The 7,280-nt window shown below is 37.7% G+C and overlaps 1 long non-coding RNA gene across 1 annotated transcript in view; it reads right to left on the reverse strand.

The window, feature by feature from the left end:
• Window positions 1-1,018: 1,018 nt before the first annotated feature.
• The window catches only part of LOC135089647 (uncharacterized), a 64,521-nt gene continuing 58,259 nt past the window's right edge, over window positions 1,019-7,280 (reverse strand). Inside the window, exon 3 of the long non-coding RNA XR_010261568.1 lies at window positions 1,019-2,434. This is a non-coding gene — a long non-coding RNA (uncharacterized LOC135089647). The remainder of the gene's footprint in view (window positions 2,435-7,280) is intronic.

Below are 7,280 nucleotides of genomic sequence, written 5' to 3' on the forward strand. Positions count from 1 at the left end.
ACTGTCTCATGTCTCTTGCTTTGCGGTAAGCTACAATATTAAATTCCCATCATTCAGTTTTTTTACTTTTTTTTCTATATTTCCCTCCTTTTTAATATGCTGTAACCTAAAGTATTAAATTTCCCATCATCCAGTTTTCTTTTCTTTTCTTTCTTTCTTTGCTGCTTTCTCATTGGCTTTATATGGTCTGCAAAAAGCCTTCAGGTCAGCACGTGGCAGTCCCTTTATGAATGTATCATGAAACAATATAACCTGTGCACTCACCACCTCTCTCTCTTACTAGGCTGTTTAGGTAACTATTACACTCTAGCTAATATAGTGGGAGAGACAGGATAGGACAGAAGAGAAGTGAAAGGTGTTGTCAGGTGACACACACACACATCACACAGTGGGCGGATGGGGGAATGTGTGAAATAATTAGCCAAGGTCTCCGTGTGTGTGTGTGTGTGTGTGTGTGTGTGTGTAAGTGAGTAAGCAAGTCAGTAAGTAAAGGTTTATTGTCCTTAAATTACAAGTACATTGCTGAATATAAACTTACACAAATGACAATGGCACAGCCTCTCAAGCCGAAGCTTTCCTACAGACATGTTGACATATTATTTGCTTTAGTGTTTATTCTGGCACACAGATTGACAATATTTACTTAACTAATGTGCAACAATTAATAATAATAATAATAATAATAATAATAATAATAATAATAATAATAATAATAATAATAATAATAATAATAATAATAGTAATGATAATAATACCAGCAACAATAGCTGTAATAGTAATAATAAACATTACACTCGTGAAATAGAGTTGATACTACACACTACAGAACCACACTGGAAAATATATACACAATAACAATCCTCTTGTTCAAAGTAATGTAAAAACCCTGCATGAAAAAAAAAAAAAAAAAAAAAAAAAAAAAAATATATATATATATATATATATATATATATATATATATATATATATATATATATATATATATATATATATATATATATATATATATATAGCTGGTAATATTAGTTTTTAAGTTTTAACAGTACTACGTATATAATATTAATTATTTTAGCAATTACATAAATATGTTTTCACAGACTTTTTTAAAAATGGATGAATTAACACTACTGAGAAGAATCTTGATTTGTAAAGGCAATGATTTCCACATTTGGGAACCGGATTATAGTATACTGTGGTTAAGGAGAGACGTTCTGAAGTGTGAACATACGACATTGATATTATTACCTCGAGTGTTGCATGATGTGCGCACCAGTCTGAAAAACTGAGCTCCACAATGCTATGTAATGTACTTGTAAATGCTTAACAGTAAAAAATATTTATGAATATTTGTAAAGCTAAGAAAATTTTGTGTATCAAGTATATTTCGTGTTGACTCAAATCTCTTCATATAAAATATGCACCTAAACATTTTAATTTGAGCTACTGATATTTTTTTAATGAAGGACTGCCAGGTAGAGGCCCAGACTGCAGTATACAGCGTGTGACCTATCGGCTAAACAACTTTCAAGGAGTTTTTTTTAAGGGAATACCTCTAACACCACAGGGACTAAGCTCATTCAACAGAATTTTGTGACTCACTATATCGAATGCTTTAGATAGGTCAAAGAATACTCCTATTGAATAATGTTTCTTTTCTAGATATTGATATACATTAGATGTGAACTGTACAACAGCTATTTCTGTTGAACGACCTGTCCTGAACTCATGCTGATAGTCCGGAGTAGATTATTATTTTCAAAACATGTAACAAGACGGGAAGTAATAACTTTTTAAAAACCTTGCTGAATGCCGGAAGTATTGAGATGGGCCTGTGATTTTTAATATCGGATCTATTGCCTGATTTAAGTAATGGTACAACTTTCGCTTTTTTTTTTTAATGTGTGTATGTGTGTGTGTGTGTGTGTGTGTGTGTGTGTGTGTGTGTGTGTGTGTGTGTGTGTGTGTGTGTGTGTGTGTTACCTGACAACCTCTCTCTCTCTCTCTCTCTCTCTCTCTCTCTCTCTCTCTCTCTCTCTCTCTCTCTCTCTCTCTCCCCTCGCAAACTTAGTTGGCATACGAGAGTTCACCATCAAACAGAAAACGGAGACCAGGCGGCAGATGCTGGTTTAGATCGTGAAGTCCGTTTTCTATATCTTGGAGGAGTAGGGGGACCTCTTCTTTATCAAACAGCTCTCTCTCTCTCTCTCTCTCTCTCTCTCTCTCTCTCTCTCTCTCTCTCTCTCTCTCTCTCTCTCTCTTTCGCAAACTTAGCTGGAATAAAAGAGTTCCTCATCAAACAGAAAACGGAGACCAGGCGGGAGATGCTGGTTTTGATCGTGAAGTCCATTTTCTATTGTTGTCTTTTCTACGTTGTCTTTGGAGGAGGAGGAAGAGATATAATCTCTTCTTCTCATCTCCTCTTCTTCATTGAGTTCTGCAGAGAAAGCAAGAGATGAGATGTGAAATTTGCAGTTTGGACGACAAGCAAAGGACAGACCGAGGATGTTCAGTATGGAAAAGGGGACAGTCGAGTGATGGGAATTCAATACTTTAGGTTAAGACAGAATTAAAAAAGAAAGAGGAAAATATAAGAAAAAGAAAGAAAAACTGATTGATGGGAATTTAATACTGTAGCTTACCGGAAAACAAGGTCTTAACATTAGAGAGTCACTCCTGAACGAAAAAAAAAGGTCAAAAAGCGTAGCACAGAGATCATAAGGCCACAACTGCCATGAAAATAGTCATAAATTAAATAAAAACACCTAATCACGTAGTTTTCTACCTCGAGCACTGAACACAGAAAACGTGACGGAGCTACAGCGGTGACTTGTTTAGATGGTGACCGGCACAGCACACGGCAGGCGACACACCAAAACTTGTCATAAATGCTTGAATAAGATCCTGCATTAGCGAGGAAATAACCCGAAGGAGTCTAAAGAGCGTGAAAAAAGCAGAGAAACATGAACACACATAAAAGGAACAGATAAAGACCTTATTCTGAAACATTTCTGGCAGCACTTCAATTACTTTCAAAAGGCTCTGGTCTAGTTGAAGTGACACGGGTTTTTAAGGGTGTTTTTTTTTTTTATGGTTCCAGTGACAGATTAGCAAGTTTTCTACATTATGGACAGGAAAAAATGGTATTCAGAACCCGATTGGTCATCTCTGTGGCCTTTGGATATAGTCGTGGTGAAAGAGCCGATAGTTTCTGAATACAGGTCTAAAGAATGAACACAAGGCTTTCAAACATCTGATTTCTCACTTCCACTCAGATCTAATGTTACTCTTCAATATGAATCTAATTTCTTTTATGTGTTACGAAGGCTACCCAGGAAAAAAAAAAAAGTCTATAATGTTGTTGCAAAAAGGTGAACCAAATGAACCAAACGAAGCAACAAGGTAATTAAGGTTTGGAATTCTACCTTCTGTCCTTCCAATCCTCCGACTTGTACTGCTTCGAGACACAAGCATCGGGACTCCTCCTGAGCTACGTAATTTGGCCCACATTTTCGATTCCTTTTTCTGATAAATTTCTTCCTCTGCTTCTTTTCGGGAGCTGTAAGAGGTTTCCCTCCCCCACTTATTTTATTGATTTATTTTACTTATTTATCTGTCAATTTATTTATTTTTATTTTATTTTTATTCTTATTTATTTATTTATTCATTCATTCCCCCCTCAGCTGACCTTCTGCACGCATAAAGCATCAAATTACTTATCCATCATTGCACCGATGAATTATCGATGTAAATACAAGTTTAATCAAGCGAAACAATAAAGAGCAGCATTCTCAATCGTTCTGGCGTCTTATCTTGACTGCTTCTGACAGGCTGTGGTGGTGGTTGTCGGTGGTCTCAAGGGTGGTTTCATGACTAGTGATAGTTAACATGGACTGCAACATCAGTGGGAAGAAGAGTCATTAGAATATATTATCTGTATTTAATAGTCCTTAAGAGAGCCAAGAACGTTGCAGAATACGAGCCACGCCTCACGCCGCCATTAGTAGTCAGATCATTTCAGTCATCAGAAAGAGGCACGTCCTCTGAAACACTGCGTCGCACCTCCCCTGCTTTCAAAGGCTCTTATTGAAGCTGCAGGGTTATTTAGGGATCTTTTATACGGTTCTAGTGACAGGTTAACAAAATTTACATATTACCAAAAGGAGAAACTGTCTTGAAAACCCGCATCATCTCCTCGACCTTTGAAATTAGTCGCAGTGAGAGAAAGAAGCGTTTCCGAATCTTGGCCAGACTCCAATGAAGGCGCCAGTGTCGTGATCCCTGCAGCCCATAGCCACGTGACATCTCAAAGGGCGCTCAGTAGGAAAGCATTGCGGGTCCCTCATGTTCCCGGATAAGAGGAGGTTATTGCGCCATATGGAGGTGGAATATCGACACAAGTAGAGGAGATAAGGTTGACTGAGCCGAGGATTACGCACGTGGTTAGGCAACACTCAAGGTCATGTGAGGTATAGGGATTACTGATTAATGAAAGGGCGAGGGAGACTACCAGTGGGATGACGGGAAGAGCACTACAAAATAAAAATTGAAAAAAAAAGTAAATAAATTAATATAACAATTCGGACCAACAATAACGACAACAACAATGACGACGACGACAACAAATAAATGAATAAAAAAATGAACCTGCATTAATCTTGTTGTCTAAAGGAAGCTGGATACTATCAGAAAGGAGATAGCGAAAAAAAAAGCACAGAAATTAAGGTGAAAATACTTGAGCAAATGCAAAGGAAATGAAATGCACAAACAATGAATAATTCTAAGACATAAAAACAACTTTGGTTTCTTCCTTCGTTGTGCTTGTAAGTCTTCTGTGTTGCTCAATCTCTGCCTCTTCTTGCTTCCTCCTCCCCTCCCTTCCTGTCTTCCTTTATCTATCCTTCTCTCCGTCATTATGTTCCTCACTCTCTGCGGCTCCTTCCCTCCCTTTCTCTAAATATAATGCATCCTTTCTATCACCTGCTGTTTTTCGTTCTTTCTTTCTCTTTCCTGCAAGTTTTCTGCTTTTTCTCCTTCACTTCTATTCTTTATGTCTCCATGCGTCTCTCACTCTATCAGTCTAACCTTAATTCCCTTCTTCTATCGTTCATTTTGCTCCCTCAATCAATCTATCTTACCTTATCATTCTTTTCCTTCGTTTTTCATTCCTTCATTCTATCTCTGCATCTCTCTATCAGTCTTTCCTTCATCCCTTTCCTTTATTCCAGTTTCTTTACCTTAGTCAGTCTCCTTTATTCTACTCCTTCCTTTCCTTCACTACTTCCTTAATTCTCTTCTTCTATCCGTGCATTTATTTATCAGTCTATTGTCACTTTCTCCCTTTATTCCCGCTTTCTTCCTTCAATCCAGTCTATCTGTCAGTCTATTTCTTTATCTCACCCTCCTTTCCTCCACCAGTCTTATCCTTCACCATTCCCCTTTCTCCCTTTTCCCTTCCCTCCACCTGTGTACCCCTCAGTCTGCTGCTTTACCTCTCCCTCCTTCCCTCCACCAGTCTATCCCTCAGTCCATTCCTTCCCTGCCTCTCATTCCCTCCCGCGCCTCCTCTCAGGCCGTCAGTTCAAGCAGCAGCGGCGGTGACTTATGACAAGGGTATTCTTCACTCAAAGGTTGTAGTTTTTATTGCATTATTTACACCTTCCGGTCCTGAGGTGTGAGCGAGGCAACTCCATTTGTGCCGAGCAGAGGATATCCGTTCCCAGAAAAGAAGGCAGTGGGGAAAGAAAACTGGCTGGTAAGTGTACTGGTATTGCGCGAGACCTGCCGCTGCTGACGTCAATCTGTGGGAGGGGAGACTGTGTGAGGGGTTAGTTAAAAATGCCACCAATCCTGACTGCTTTACTGTGTGGTGTGGTTTATACGAGAATAGGCAGCAATACGTAGCTATACTGTGGATACGTCTAATAATAAAGATACTGACTCTTGTTTCTGATGAGTTAAATCTTACTGTTTTTGTAAATTGAGTGAAAATTATAGGCTTCCATCCTGATTATATTTAGTGAGTGAGGAAATGAATGCACTGTATAAGAAAATGCAGACTAACATTTCACTGATGACAATACAGTAACGACTATGCAAATACAAACTTAAGATCAGATACAGTGTAGTATTCCTTACTTCCATTATATTTTTATATTTATGTATTATTATTCATAGTATTATTATGTATTATTATTTAGATTTATTATTAATATTTATTATTTACGCATGAATGAGGCAGGCTAGGGATACAAAAATCTATAATATTTAAATTTGATAATAAAAAAATATAAATAAATTAACAAATGTAATGAATAAAATAAGAACCAACAGAAAAAAATGTTTCCGATATATTTCCATAAAACATTCCTTTATTCTTGTGCCGCCACTACAGTGATGTCTTAATGGAGTTTCAGATGAGCACGTTAATGAATGTTATGAATAATGTTACAAGTTAATGTACCCGTCATAACGACATCCGCCTCAGCAACACAACAATGGCGTCTGGGGCGAGGTGACAATGCAGCGACCTTAATGAACCACCACAAAACAAGCGTGAACGGCGACACGCGCGTAACGGATTGCAGGAAAACATGACGAGATAAGGAGTGAAAGAAGCAGAAAAATACGAGCAAGAGCCGAGGGACTTAATGTATATGTTGCGCAGACACGTTCAAGGAAATGTGTAAAATATTAAACCACAGGAAATGCCTAAAAACAGAGAATAAAAAGACAAAAGTAAAAAGCTTGGATATGAGTAACAATAACAGTAACAGGTGTACAGTGGGAAAAAATGAAATGTCTGGAAAACAGTTTACATGAATAAGGGAAAGATAGTGAAGGACGAGAGCAAAAGTTTTCAAAGAAGTAGAAAGAGGAAGAAGGAGAAAAGGAAGAAGGAAAGTATAATAAGTGTAATATTATACATGAGGCAAAAGAAAGACTAGGAAAGAAAACAAATATGTACATTTATCTATGAGCTTATTTGTCGCTAAATGTACCAATATATTCAGGAAATACAAAAATTAATAATAAAAAAAAATATGATAGTATTCTTAAAGTGAACAGTTAAAAATAAAAGATGCTTCCATGGCTTCCCTCCTCCTCCTCCTCCTCCCCCTTCTCTTCCTCCTCCCCTTGAGCACTGAAAGTTGTTGTAATCTTGGGAAAAAGTGAGAAAACCTTCAATGAGGCACCGAGACTTGAAGTTGACTCACACGAAGCTTCGAACACCTGACTCACTTTGCTCGCTCTCTCTTTCCCTCCTCCTCCTCCTCCTCCTT

The sequence above is a fragment of the Scylla paramamosain genome, chromosome 33 (assembly GCF_035594125.1).
Source record: "Scylla paramamosain isolate STU-SP2022 chromosome 33, ASM3559412v1, whole genome shotgun sequence".
In the NCBI taxonomy this organism is placed as follows: Eukaryota; Metazoa; Arthropoda; class Malacostraca; order Decapoda; family Portunidae; genus Scylla; species Scylla paramamosain.